Raw genomic sequence first — 15,779 nt, 5'->3', positions numbered from 1 at the left:
TTGCATTTAACTTTTTGAGACGCTTTTTTAACATTAATATTGAGATATACTGGTATTAACGGGAATCACTGGCAATTGAAGAAATACTGGGAAATAAAATTCAAGTAAATACATATATTTCATCTGTTTTGACGTAGACAGTAGTTAATCTTGTTGGCTATGGTAATTCATCATTGACTTTACTTTTAACACATTCTGCCTATCCATTAATGTATAGGGCATCTATTTAATATAAATAATTAAAACAAAGTTCAATTTATTCTGTATTGTGTATGGTTTGAAACAGTTAAAGATGTACCTTTTTTTTATTTGGAATTTTTTGTAATTACATTTTTCACATTCATACATACACAAACACACCATAGATCTTAAGTAATTATACTATAAAGTTGATACAATCAGAAAAAAAACTATATCACTCTTGCTCTAGATCTTGTATACATTAAATATTACAGAGAAGATTTTTCAATTCAGACCATATTGTAATATGTTTGTAAAAAGAAGAATTTCTAATTGCTAGACAACTTTCAATTTCATATCTAAGATGTAAATGACACATTAGTCCAGCAATGTTTGGGGTTTTTTTATTACAAAGACATTGAAAAATATACTGTTTGGTAAATAAAATTAGAAAGAGAATAATAAATTGATTATATTAAAACCAACTCTCTTTGAGACAGTATTGTAAATATGCAAACTCAAACTATTCCAGATAGCAAGTACAGTAGGACATGATGTGAAAATATGTTCAATGGTTTGAACTTCACTATTGCAGAAAGTACAAGTGTCATTATCAACTAATTTTAGCTTTTTCAAGTAAGCTTTAACTGGAAGAAGTATATGTAATCTTTTATATTGTAACCATTGTATAGAAGAGTCTTTAGTGACCTTGAAACATATTTTAAACACATCCGTAAAATTAATTGAGGATATCCTCTTTGTACAATAGTGGAATTCCATCTTCTAATTGATGTTGGTAAAATACCTACTATATTAGTATTAATTAGTTTGTAAACATGCTTCGTACATTTCGTGTATAAAAGAATTTCAACACAATGATAAGGAACAAAAGGACCAATTATATTGCTGTAGGTTTCCTTACAGAACTTTGAACCTTTTACAAACTTTGCTACAGCACTGATCATACTGTTGTATTGCATAAAACATATTCTAAAATTGAATTTCTTTTCAAAATCAGATTTTGATAGAAATGATCCATTTTTATATTAAAAGTCTTTCACAATTTTACACCTCTTCTGTACCATACTTTACAAAACACATGCTTTTTATCCACCTTAATTTTTTAATCAAACCACACTTGAACATGTTATGTAATCATTTGAAATTAGACTTTGGTTAAAATGTGTATTCATTACAATACGCCATGACTTCAGAACATCTCTCCAAAAAGTGTTGGTACAGTTGTTCAAAAGATTTTCAATAAAAGCGTCACCAAAATCCAAGATCCAGACACTACAACTCCAAACACTGCTTTAAAAATACTCATCCAAGATTGCCCCCCCCCCCTGCACTAGTCTTTGTATCCAAGAACACTTTAAAGAAGTTATAAAATTATTCAAGTTCACCATATTCAGACCCCCTGCAAAGAGGTTTTGTGTCACGAATAAGCGTTTAATTTTATCACACTTTGATTTCCAAATAAATCTTTAAAAAAAATCATTGTTCAAAAAATTAATTGTTTCTTTTCTTGAATTTGGTAATGAAATTAGTGAATGGTTTATTTTTGGAATAATAAGACTTTTAAGTACAGTAAGTCTTCCTATGGGAGTAAGAATTCGCCTTTCCCATTGTTGGATGAATGAAGAGATTTTCGGAATTTGAATATTATAATTTAATTCTGGCATTTGTTCCAAGTCAACAGAAAAATGAATACCTAATAATACAAATTCAGTGGCTCCCGAATCTAATTTTCATCTAGAGTGATGAAAGACTTCAGATGAAAATTTTTTTTGAACCAAACCATATAATGCTTGTTTTCGAGCTATTGACTTTCAACCCCGATATTTTTGAAAATAATTCTAAAGTTTCAAGAGCATTAAATAAAGATGAAGCAGAACTGTCAAGGATGATGGATGTATCTTCTGCATACTGGGATATGTTATGGTCTCTATCATTCACAAAAAATACCTCTAATATCTTTATTTTGTTTAATTAGTATAGCCAATATTTCAGCACAAAGAATGAAAAGATATGGGGCTACAGGGACACCCTGACGACATCCTTGCTGTATTTCAAACTGTTGTGACAGAAAGCCACTTTTGAGAACGGCCGCTTAAAAATTTGTATTGAGAATTTTTACCCATTTGATGATATGATTTCCGAATCCCAAAAAAAAGTAACACCTTATAAATGAATGACCATGAAATTGAATCGAAGGCTTTTTCAAAGATGTAATCTATACAATGATTCAACATAAAAAAATTTTTGATGTACTTGAGAAATGAGTCTAAACATTGTGAAAACAAGAGGTCCACACGGGCCCTATCGGGTCCCCAGGTTAACTGCAGTGTTGCTTTTGCAACGTATAGTCAAGTGCATTATAATTACAGGGCTAATTAAATCGTTTTTAAAATTCCCAGAATGTTCGATCCAATAAACTTTCGAAATCCAAAAAAAAAAAATACATGTATTATGAAATTGGTACTTAAGTAAGGTACATACGTTTACTCAGAATGAAAAAAAAATGCCACTGATGATAATGAAAAACCCTCTATTTTGTGTTATAGATCTTTGATGGTATTGTTATTTTTCACTTTTAGATAAGTAGGTGAAAGACCTACTTTTTGAGTCAATGGCCACTGAATATTTTTTTAAAAATTTAAGAAAATCCCAAAAAAAATTACACTATGATTGAGATTTTCTTAATTGAAAAAAAATACAAATTGCTCAACTCTTTTCATAAAGAAATACAGTTTATGAATGGCAGAGACACGAAATAGATTCAAAGTATTAAGTTTTCATTCACAATTTTTATAAATATCCTAGTCCGAATTTCCTCTATCAGTTTTCAAATCCCTACCCGCTTTAAATTCAATTTAACAAAAAGCTGAATGATGATAATGCTTAAACATCTGTAGTATTAAACTAAGTATATTGACCTTACTCTGCTGGCATAAAATTCATATGAGGTCAATGATCAAAATTTTGAGATACGTTGTCTTTTATCGTTTTTAAGCATTTTCAAATATTTTTTCAGTGTGTGTCATACAGTTATATAAATGAAAAAGTGAGATAAAACCAACAGAAATATGCAAAATTAAGGTGATTAACTTATAAAATCTTAACTTTAAATATTATGGTACTACCAAAAATATTTCAGTGAAAAACAAAATCTGATAAATTGAGTCTGAATTTCCTCGGTTTTGCTAACAGTCCAACTTTGTTTTAGTCTAATTCCATAATATAGTAACAATCTCAAATTAAATGTCAATAATAATTCATTTCATAAATATTTAATACTATTTGTGTTTAGAATAGGCCTAAATCTTACTCATGACAGTGAACGTCTTACAATCCGAATTAGAGAACTAAAACCCTGAGTAAACAACTTCCTTAACATACAATGACATAAATGAACAAATCTTAAGTTTTAAAAAAATAGTTGGTCGAAATTATAAATTACACCATCCCACCATTTATAATCATTAAATTAAAATCCTGTCCTAACACCAAAACTCATGACCCATCGGCCATTAAATTCATAACTTTGGAAGATGAACTTCCTCATCACAGCTATGCACTTACATGTATATCCAGGAACAGAGCATCTTCGCTAGCCAAGGGTTTTCGGTCCACTTCGCTCCCCATAAACCCTTTGCGGATTTCATTACGAAAACTCAGTGATGTCGTGGCGCTATCTAGCGAGCAACTTGAGTTGCGCCCCTTGCATATTTACATTTTAATCGAATTAAACAACGGGTTGTATACTCACTACGGTGTTAACACAACTTGAAAACATGTTGACTACCGAATATCGGAACATGATAAACGATGTTATTAATTACGAATTAAGTTATTCCCTAGGGAAAGCACGGAATGTTTTATTCATAGTGTTTTATAAGGACCTGGGACCCGTTTCACTAAAAGGCGTACTCCCGGCGTAACCTTACGCCTTTCGCAAGTCCGGACTTAAGGAAGAAGGCTTTTCTGGTTTTCGACTTGTCAGACGTAAATTTGATTAATTGTTCATTAAATCAAGATGAAAGGAAATTAAAATAGTATATTTTTCTTTCTTTTTTATCATCATACAACTTGGCATAATCAATGTTAAGAATTTATCAAGGACTATATTTTTGGCGTAATATTGGCGTAGGAAAATATCACATGTTTCGCAACTTAGAATTGCTGCAGATTAATGAGTCTGTCTTAGCATTTTAAAAACAATAACATTAATGTTGGATTTTTTTTTAATGTGAACTAATGACCTGACACTTGGGTTTCAGAATATGTTTTTAAAATATGATTTGCCTATCAAAATACATTTTTATAAGCTTTTTAAAGCGCCCATTCTATACATTGATTTTGTGAAAAAATCACTAAAATCAGTTTTTCTCTCTTATTATTAGCTTTTCTGTCAATATATATCTGTATTTTTAAAGCCTTCAATATACATAAAAATCAGAAATATTTTTATTATTGGAAGCATAAAAAAAAGTAATCAAAATTTCTTCAAAATTAAGAAATTAGAGGAAATGCGGGCTAAGCAATATCAATTTTAGTATAAATATTTATTCCAATATAGTAAGAAAGGCTGATAAACATTCTGAAATTATATCATTTCATTGAAGAATAGAATCTCCAAATCTTAAAGAAATGTCTACAGAACTACAAAGAGCTACACTTATTTTAATTATCCTTTACGTTGAGAAAAAAAAGGTAGTGACTTTGACCTGACCTTTATGCGAAAACAAAAAGGTCAAATTAATTTTGATTAAACTGATAGAATCATTTGGTAATATGATCCGTTTGACTGTCTCAAAATTTCAGGAATGTCTTATAATAAGAAGCATGTTTGATAACGAGAAGACTTCTTCCTAAAGTGAAATATTTGGACTAAGGTCCGTTTCACTAAAAGGCGTAACTTTGCGCCGCCTTTAGTTAAGACAAAAATCTACGCCTAGCCAAGGGTAGTCGTAACTTATGGCGTAAACAGGAATTGACTGCTAATTCTGTTGCTGAGAATATCGGTGCCGACCTTAATGTTAAATTGTACAATTTGTCATGTAAATTTTATTAATTTCTTATGTAATTAAGAAAATAAAGAGTTTTGATAGTACCAATTCTCGAATAGAAACTTTCTTACCTTTTTTTTGCACATTCTTTATTTTTGCACTTGCCGTTTACATTTTACAATGACATATTTAGACAATTGATATATAGTTTTCATTCGATTATTTTAATTCAATAATTTGATTTACGTTTCATATTTTTTAGTAAATTCGGCAATGAATAATGCAGAAAATATACATACATGATGCACATATAGTACAAAGGTATATTTGTATAAGAAATGTCTACCATTTTAAGCGTTTTATACCTCCCCCCAATTTTTACGCAAAATATGTGTGGAATTATTGACCTTTTTAAAGGTAAAAAAAGCCGGATATTTTTTTTCCTAAATGGAATTTCATCTACACTACAGTTTATGAAAATAATCATGGTTATTTCAAAAGAATTAAAAATAAATCAGGTTAGCTCGAATTTTCAGGTCCAATCAAATTTTCAGTTCTTTCAAATTTTTGCGTAAATAATTGATATGGATGTCATTTTATGATAATGTACTACCACAAAGTATTATAATATGGCAATATAATGAATTCACACACAAAGTCGTTTTATTTGACACAGCACATAGAAATTTAAATACATTATTTATATAAAATTTCATGTCATTCAGGTCTTTAGTATTTCAGGTCTTTAGTATGTCCAGTAAACCGAAACAATGAACAACTCCGAAATTTTCCAAATATATTATAGTCTCAATAAAACGCGGCTAACACGACAGTCTATGACAACATTTTCATTTACGAGTAAAACCAAAAAAAAATATGTAATATTTTTTAAAAGGCATAAAACATATTTCTACGTGCAAATTTACTTTTAATTGATAAATATGAGCATAATATTAATTCATTTTAGAAAAAAAAACTATCCCGCAGAAGCGCAGTTTCAATATTTAAATGTGTATCAAATAACGGACCGCCTCCTAGCGACCCGTAATAATAGAAATTGCAGAAGTTTTTTCTAGTCAATTATGCCAAATTTCAATGAAGAAAAATACATACAAAATTTGCTAGCAAACAAACGACATAAAAGGGTACCGCGTTATTTCAACTTATGTTAAAGAGACAGTACAGCTGAAAACACATGTGTGAATAACAAATTTACCTATTGTATAGTTAGGAAATAAGAAATATCTTTTATTGTAATAGTTGAAATGCACGAAAATCCCTTTCACATACTTAATTAACGTAATTATGAGCTTCCGGAAATTCAAGGGTCGTACAAACCTGAAAAATCTTATATCGTTTATTTGTACCACGTGGACTTTGAATGACAGTAATTGACATGCACGTGCTGAAAACTACAAGATCTTCGTCCGACTACGGTCATCATGGAAAACGAGGTTAAAGCGATTCTCTAAATGAAACATATCCTTACTTACTCGATAATTTACAAATGGTTGACTAATTTAGGTTCAGTTTAAAGTGAATAGACATAAATATGTCAAATAACCCCTCAAGGGGCCTCATTTATAAAAAAAAAAAAAATTTAGGTTGTAGCAACTCCTATGATGAACACGAAAAATACATGCTTACAAAATAATAATTGTGGTTATTTTAAAAACTTTGAACAGTTATTACCTATGAGAAGTAGAAAAACATATTTTTATCAACAAACCAGGAGATTCTTCGCGAGCCCTGCATGTGTTTTGTTTACATTAAATACGCATGCGTAATAGTATAGAAGGCTGAACTCCGAACACGTTGCGATGTATTTATGTGATAGGTTATACGTAATTATTAATTTTAATAAAATAATTACATTTATTGCATGGAGAACTTTGTAATTTTTCTGATAGTTAAAACATTCATGAGTAGTACAAAAATACCGAACCCGATCGGAAAATTTTTTCAAGTCGGTTTTTTGATAAGATGCGCTGTACTGTCTCTTTAAATTTCACCCCTGACGACGAGACGGGTATCATGGTTATATTACGACTTTGACATCGTATTAAATAAAGGTCGAAATAATCAGACAAATTACACATATACATGTGTACGTTTTGTTCGCTATAGTTCTGAAGCTTGCTTTCTTTACAATCGATGCATAGCATGCGGGTTGAATACTAGTAACCCCAATCATTCGGGGGACGAAACCAAACGGTTTCCTTTTCTACAATTTACCGTGAAGCACTTTGGTTTGTTTTTTCGTTTGCCAAAAAGGAATGTTTTTTTATTTACTTTGAATATTTCTATCTTTGAAAGGAGACTGATTCTGCTCGTGTAAATAGGAGAAAGTCCATAACTTCTTAAGACAAATGGTTTGTATGGAAAACAAATTTGATACTGTAATAACAAAAAATCGGACCAAGCAGCTTTAAATAATTCGGAAAAAAAACTAACTTCGAAAACAAATTGTGTAAAAAATTAATCAGACTTGGAATTCATCAATTATTTCCTAGGTCATTTTTGCTCAACAATTTACATCGACACAAATCTTAATATGAAAGTATTAAATTTATTTATCCGAGCCTCTTCGGGTTTTTTTCGTTTTCTTTTTGCATGAAATATTAAAATTTCGTTATTTTTAGTATCTGTTGTTATAGTTGTTCGATGCTTGCTTAATATTGTCCAATCCATGGTTAAATAGCTCATTACTGCATTAATTCGCTATACATGTATTTTCTATTTTTAAACAAATTCACTGATTTTCTTTCAATGATATAGCAAGAGGAAACCAGAAAATTTATTTATAGAAAAAATATTTATACTCGGGCCATAATTGACGCATGATCAAAAGAAAATTCCAAGGGTTTCAAAGCATGGTTAAATCACCGTAGATATCGATAACAAAATAGTTCTGTTGAGTTAATAGTTTTGAATGAACATATCCTATATGCTTCATCAAATATATCTTTCAAATAAAACATTTTAGAAGCAAGTTTTGCTGTGTGATTTTGTCACTTAACAGGATTAATATGCCTGAATACTTTACGGTTCTCTCTCTCTCTCACGCAAACACAATTGACAAGTTTCTATCGTTTTATCTATCTAAAACATATCTATCTATCTATATATCTATATATCTATCTTCCTTTCTACTGTTTATCATGTGTCTGCGCATGGGCATTAGCTCGTTGTCAAGGACTGAGTCTGGTCTTAACTTAGTCCGATACTAGTGTTTATGGCCAGGCGTACGCCTCTTAATAAAACGCAGCTTACGCCGGACTAAATTTTGGCGTACGCCCTGAGGCTTAACTTAAGATTCGTCGTATCCTACGCCTTTTAGTGAAACGGGCCCCTGTACCGGGAGTGAAAAAATCGCCGATTTATTGAACACTTCCATGCCATAATACCAGGTATCGTTGTCGCGAATATTGCGGACCAAAGAAATTTAATAAACACAGCTCATTGAACCTTTAAAAGCAATAGCCATAAAAGCAGGAAATCAATGTACATTTATACTAACGGGATGTAGGCAACTTCTACATTCGCCATGTTTACTTACCATGCTATCACGCGAGCCTTGACAAGTTTGTAGAACTATGTTCATACAGGTTTTTGTTTTATCAAAGATCACACTTGTGATTTCTTTTAAAGTTTATATTTACCAGCACTGCGATTGGATCAGCTACTCGCAGCTGCAGCCAATCATAAAAACGGAGCTTGTCACTGAGTTTTCGTAATAAAATCCGCCAAGGGTTTATGGGGAGCAAAGTGGACCGAAAACCCTTGGCTAGCGAAGATGGGAACAGAGGAGAAGATTTTCAAAGAATTACTGCATTCATGAATTTAAAGAGCCCCACCCTAACACCAGAAGCCCTGACTCAGGGGTCATGAACTTCACAATTTTGAAAGAGGGATTCTTCCTTCAATAATTACTATGTACTTTGTTCATCTGCTTAATATCTAGGAGCAGAGGAGAAAATATTTGAGGAATTAATGCATTTTCTTCTATACTATCGTGAAAGCCTCGCCCTAACTGGGTATAGTCCACTAATGCATTTTCCATAGGTGGTAATGTTAACGTTATGGTTCATAGCTCCGGCCCTAATTTTCGTTCAGCAATGAGGGACCTCTTAAATTAAAGCTCATCAAATTGTCTCTTCCCTGTTAAAATTTCGTGGTTTGAAGTCAGATTCGTTTTCCGGCAAAATGCGTCTGTATTAAAAAACTCTGAAAATGAAAGTAAAAGTATGGAATTTCTCAGTTTTGGAAAGGGTGTACATCAAACAATTTCATTTCTTTTCTTCAAATGATAATTCAATTTTGACACTTGTTTTTAAAATTGCAAATCCTCTTTTCTGAAATGTGTCAAGCATTCTGATTTAAAATGTCCCAATAAATGTATATACACTCTGCAAGTACAGGGACTATTTTGCTTAAAGGCACTACTTTGTTGTCCTACCGATTCTAAAAATAGTTAGAGGGATATACCCAATATAAAACAGTCATTGTGGTTATTTACAATTCTTAGCTTATATTTTCACTCTAGACACTATACAGAACCATGATTCCAAATTTGGAAAAATTCAATACATAATTATGGATTTTGCAGCATTGATACTCATGCATGAAATTTGAAGAAACAGTCCAGACATAATTTACCTAAACAACATATAGCTCATTGGCACTCGATGCTCTTCAAATTGCATAAATTGAGGAAACTTGAATCTCAAGGATTAAAATACATGTAAAACATAAACATTCAATATTTTACCAAATTTATTTTGTTCATATTCTTATGAAAAAGCTCAATTATGTCTGATTTTATAAAATTTTTGTCGTAAAAATCATGAGTTTTTCTTTAGTTACAAAAAAGAATTGTTTTCAAACACCACGAAAAAGGTAAAATAGAAAAGTATAGGAATTTCCCTATCCATCAAGGTATTACATGTAGGTATTGGTTTATACCGAGCGCAGCGAGAGGCGGGCGAAGCCCGCCTCGCGAAGCGAGGATTAATGGTTACACGTATATATAAGAAAATCAGTGAAAAATGAAAGTTGAATCAGGGGTACTAAGGCCAAAAAAATTTTCTTCCAGCCATGGGCGCCGCCATATTGGCAGCCATTTTGTTTTTTAAAAGTTAGTTCGATCTATGATTGACCGGGACTTATCGATGTTTATTGCCCCTAAACTCGATTAAAATGTTCCAGTGTTTCAAAAGAAGGTAATTTGAATTACAAGAAATAAAAGAGGACATCAAATAAGTTCCAATAGTGCTTCAGTCAAGAAACACGACTAGATCTATGTATGTCTTATCAAATTATCAGATAAAAAAAAAGACAATTAACATCAAGGAACTGATCTTTTAGATACTGAATAAAGTATTCGATTTTATTACCGGGGCATTTATTTGAATTAAAGTGATAAACAATGAAAGAAGAAATAATAACATAACTCTCTTCGGCTATTTCCGAAGACAAAACGAGTACGTTTTACGTCCGAAACATGACGTCATAATTAGACTGAGCACGCGACGTTTCGTTAAATTTTGGCTAATGATTTGAGTAGGCAACCAGGCGAATCCTAATGTGTGCGTTTCAAATAAATTTTATTCTACAAAAATCAAACTGCACTGTGTTAAATATGCGCTCGGTCCAACGGTCACACCGTTTACATATTAAATAATAAAGTTATATGACTCTATAATGTAAGGCCCTTAATTCAGTTTTTGCTCCATTTTGATGCTAGCTCGAGATTTCCTCACCTATGACGTCATAATGACGTCATAGTGATGAGTTGTTTTTACTCATATAAGTGTAATATTTGCTGAACTTTTATTTTAGGCTAATTTCGGAACAAATGCACCATGACTTAACTCAATAAATATATGTCATAGGGAAAAGAAACTTGCTAATAAGGATTTTTTTCTTTTACTCTTGTATATTGTTACCATGGTAACAAATTTAACAAAAATTATCAAAGGACATATCCTCTGGAAGAGAGTCTACATTTAACTAAAGTTCAAAATCCAGAAGAACAAGAAATACCCACTAAGTCTGTAAAATATGTATAATCAATGTAAAGTTTCCCAGTATCTAATACTCTAAAATTATCTGCATGTACATGTAAAATACTGGCCAGGGTCTATAATTTTTACAGGTTTCTTCTTTTAAACTTGGACGAGTGTAGTTACAAAAATAAATTTTACTTACATCAAGTGTGGCCCATTGTTGTGTTTTATTCTTTGAAGAAGTTCCATTTCAATTTACATGTCATCTGAAATGAAATGTTTTGAATTAAATTCTAAATTATCAAACACTATCCCCAACATTTGCAATTCCATGTCAAAAGCAGCCATATGTTGAGAGAGAGAGAGAGAGAGAGAGAGAGAGAGAGAGAGAGAAATTGAGAGAGAGAAATTGAGAGACAGAGAGAGATTAAGAGACAGAGAATTAGAGAGTCAGGGGGAAAGATACAGAAAGAGAGAACAGATAGGCAACAATAACTACATCTTCATGCACAACACAATGACATTTATACAGCCTAAAGACCAACAACCCCCCCCCCCCCCCGAATAACATTCAATATCATACCCCACCTTATCATATTGATCTATTTTTTCAATAGTATGAATATAAATAAAAACTAGTAAATATATACTTAAAATGATTACTGATAATTTCATTCAATTTTGATTAAGATAAACAAAGATAGGTTTTGTGGATTAAGTACTAACCAACATGGTAGGCTTCTATATGTTAAAGAGTGCATACCTACATCTTCGGTACATAGTCATGTCACATGCATGACAAATTAATTTACTCAAATTTAATACAAATTATCTATTATCATAAATATAGAATTGGAACGTACCGGACACTAACACAAATCCATTACAATGCAAACTAATCTTAGATAGCTGGACACTGCTAGAATGAAGAATTGTTCCTCACCAGAAACTTTCTGCTTTTCTACTTTCACTTTTGCTCGCTTGAAAAACCCGAAGTGATATTTGGTCCCAAAATTTATAAAAATGTCTTCTAAACTCACACATAATTAGAAACACACATACATTTTCATTTTTTTATGTAAAAAATCTAAATAAATTACATTCAAGTTAAAATCACAATTTCTTTAATTTAAATTGGTTTTTTGAAAAATCGGGGGGGGGGGGGGGGGGTGTTGTGATGAATATTTCATTAGAAGATGTGTTATTAAAATGATTAAACTTGTTGAACTTGTTGGAAATCTAGTTTATTCACATAAATGAGAAGATGTACGAAAGAAAAATGCACGTTTATCATAATAATTGCAAATAAACAAGAAATATGCCTTACCAGCATGGAGCTCAATATGGGTATAGTCCACTAATGCATTTTCCATAGGTGGTAATGTTAACGTTATGGTTCATAGCTCCGGCCCTAATTTTCGTTCAGCAATGAGGGACCTCTTAAATTAAAGCTCATCAAATTGTCTCTTCCCTGTTAAAATTTCGTGGTTTGAAGTCAGATTCGTTTTCCGGCAAAATGCGTCTGTATTGAAAAACTCTGAAAATGAAAGTAAAAGTATGGAATTTCTCAGTTTAGAAAAGGGTATACACCAAACAATTTCATTTCTTTTCTTCAAATGATAATTCAGTTTTGACACTTGTTTTTAAAATTGCAAATCCTCTTTTCTGAAATGTGTCAAGCATTCTGATTTAAAATGTCCCAATAAATGTATATACACTCTGCAAGTACAGGGACTATTTTGCTTAAAGGCACTACTTTGTTGTCCTACCGATTCTAAAAATAGTTAGAGGGATATACCCAACTCCTGATTCCCTGACCAAGGGCCCATGAAATTATCTGAAGAAGTATTCTTCCTCATCATAACTATGTACTTTGTTCATAGGCTTAATATCCGGAGTATAGGAGTAGAATTTTAAAGTATCAATGCATTTTCAATCTTCAGCATAATCATTAGAGCCCCGCCTTACACAAGAACTACTGATCAAAGGACCATGTATTTATTTCATCGGTTAAATACCCAGGAGCAGAGGAGAAAATTGTCAAAGAATTAATGCACTTTCACTCTATAATCATTAGAGTCCCATCCTAGCTCCAGAACACCTGACCCTGGGGCCATGATTTTCATAATTTTGGTAGGAGTCAATGCTTGTTACAATAATGCGAGCAGTTTGACTGGTTAATGACCAGGAGTAAAGAAGACTATTTTTAGACGGTGGCTATAAATAGCCACGGTCTATTGCTATTGCCCTGAAATAAAGAAACACAATTTTCTTAATGTAATGTAATCAACTGAAGACATGATTTCATACAACTTTTTAGTGTAAGGAGAAGAACGGTAATATGTATCTAAAAACTGACTTCGTATTCTTCTTAATGCCTTGCATTCTAATATAACATGAAATTCATTACCAGTTTTTTTACAATTTAATTTTACACAAATTACAATAACGTTTACTTCTTTCAACAGTACCCCACCTTCCTATTTCAAGGAAGATGATGATGATTTGTAGTTCTAAATTTATATAATATTTTTCTTAATTTACTGGGTAAAATGAGTAAGGAGCGTTAAACTTCAAAATTTGTTTTAAATATTCTATATATAACACCCTTAGTCGATTCCTGAATATTGTTATGCCATTTTTGTAAAAATGGATCTCTTAACCTTTGGTTAATAGTTGTCCAACTGGAGTTATATTGGTATGATTCATGATCAAACCATACATTTGAAAGTCCGCATTTATCTAAAACATTTTTTTAAAGAACATAGCCACGGATTTAATATTTGTCCCTCAAAAAGTATACGTACATACATATATATGCCTTCCTCTTTCATCATGAAACAAAACAGAACTTTCATATGTGATTTTGCTTAACTTGTTTTCACTGCTATTTATAATGTTGGCCCAGAATGAAATCATTCTAGTAAAAATGGTTATATACAGAGGAAATCGTCAAGTTTCACCATATACCATGTAACTAGGTGTACAACTCTACAACAACCATAGCCGGATTTGAATTTATTTGTGCTTTGAATTATTACATGTAAATATCTAACTTGGTGGACAACGCTAGACTTAATGTTGTATTCTGTTATATTTTGCTATAAGGAATAAGAGGATCTGGTCCATTTAGAATTAAAAACACTGACAGTTAATGCTAAACATGCTAAATTTAAATTTGTGCTATCTGGTAATTCACAATTACATGTAACAGGAAATCAGTAGTAGCAAATACTGATATTAACCATTTACAATTCCCAGTACTGGCATTTCCCGACCAACCCTCTTCTTATTAATTCATTTTATATTTTTTCATTGCTTCTTCTATTTGAACTCTAATAAAAATTTGTTACATGTATTAAAGAGGTATCAAATTATTTTATTCAATAAACAAATAGGCTAAATGGAATTCAAATGTAATTGAAAAGTAACGGTCATAACTGGCACTTTTATGGAAGTAATGCATTACATAACAATTAATTGTAATTGAAAATGGGTGCATTACACATTACATCATTTCTTTCAAAAATGTTATGATTACAATGCATTACCATTACACATTACCATTACCCCAAGGTCTGCAGCTGAGACATTCATGTGACCTATTGCAATATATTTTTGTCCGACGTCGTGCCTTTCACGTGAAAAGCATCTGAAATGATGAAATGAGATTTCACCTAAAATTTCAAACAATTCTTTAAACATCCCTGATTTTTTGTTTGAAAGTTGTGATAGCACCGGCTGTTAATTCTTTAACTTGAGTTAATTAATATTTTGGTAAAGCAAATGTATAACGTATAATATAATTTCTTGAAACCCCACATCCATGATAATTAATGCTGACACTGCGATACCTAAAACCCTACAAAGAATATGAAATACTAATAATTAATTTTTTCTTTCTCATTTTCACACACACACACACACACACACATCTTCCATGTGGTTGACAAATTAATTAAAATTCACGTGCGTGCCTTTAAGATGTTTTGATATTTATTATGGTTTTTCAGATTTGGTCGCAGAATATACCACTCAGCAAGTAAGTATAAATTTTGTTGACGATTTTTTTAGATTTTTTGTTTGTTTTGTCTCTAATAATATTGTTATTCATCATTAATGTAATTAATATTCCAATAATATTGCTGCAGTAGTTTTATAGATTATTTCTTAAAGAAAAGATACGGTAACTAAGTTTCAATGCCTGTAAATAATTTTTTTACATTGTTAACATTTTAATCCTTAATTCTAATCTGAGTTTCCTCAAAAATAGCATTCGCAGATCTCGTGTTGAGTTTTGTAAACCACTGAAGTTATCAAAGTATTTTGAAGGAAAAGGAATTAAACTTTTATCTTGTAGTTTTCAAAATTAACTTAGAAATGTTAAATTGCTGATGGACGACACACGGCAGCAAGAGATTACCCGAGTAGCTCGTGACATTAAGAAAAAATAAACGTTCACAATATGGTGATGTATGTCATCCGTAATATAAAACCCCGAAACCATTCCCATAATAAAGCCAAGTTCAGAAGGGGACATTACATGAATGGACATTATGACAATGCATTTAATTCACCT

General features: G+C 31.5%; 1 long non-coding RNA gene across 1 annotated transcript in view; it reads right to left on the bottom strand.

Annotated features, from left to right (window-relative positions):
- LOC117691340 (uncharacterized) overlaps positions 1-12,718 on the bottom strand; it is a 186,314-nt gene extending 173,596 nt beyond the window's left edge. The window contains exons 1-2 of the long non-coding RNA XR_010712960.1: positions 12,528-12,718; positions 11,403-11,466 (exon numbers count right to left, since the gene is read on the bottom strand). This is a non-coding gene — a long non-coding RNA (uncharacterized lncRNA). The remainder of the gene's footprint in view (positions 1-11,402; positions 11,467-12,527) is intronic.
- Positions 12,719-15,779: the final 3,061 nt, after the last annotated feature.

The sequence above is a fragment of the Magallana gigas genome, chromosome 4 (assembly GCF_963853765.1).
Source record: "Magallana gigas chromosome 4, xbMagGiga1.1, whole genome shotgun sequence".
In the NCBI taxonomy this organism is placed as follows: Eukaryota; Metazoa; Mollusca; class Bivalvia; order Ostreida; family Ostreidae; genus Magallana; species Magallana gigas.
This window is presented reverse-complemented; position numbering and strand designations above follow the sequence as displayed.